Source organism: Natrix helvetica (genome assembly GCF_964273705.1).
Source record: "Natrix helvetica genome assembly, chromosome: 1".
Classification (NCBI taxonomy): domain Eukaryota; kingdom Metazoa; phylum Chordata; class Lepidosauria; order Squamata; family Natricidae; genus Natrix; species Natrix helvetica.
This window is the reverse complement of record NC_138548.1, coordinates 167,407,226-167,407,480: the sequence shown is the minus strand read 5'-3', so window position 1 is coordinate 167,407,480 and position 255 is coordinate 167,407,226.

Below are 255 nucleotides of genomic sequence, written 5' to 3'. Positions count from 1 at the left end.
TTTCAAATTTATGTTTTGATACGAGCTACCTGTACAAGTGCGGTATTTCACAAGTTGTGAAGGGCGGAAATAGGAAGGGGAAGACTGAGGCGTTTCGTGTCATTAACTACCTGGGGGAAAAAAGAGGAGGGGGGGAGCGCCACGATGCAGAGCAACGGTAGAATCTGGGAGGAAAATTCTACCCCACGCGCTTGGTGCGCGAGGCTGTCCGTCAACCTCGTTGCGCCGCCTCAAACCATCGAGTGGTTTGTGGCG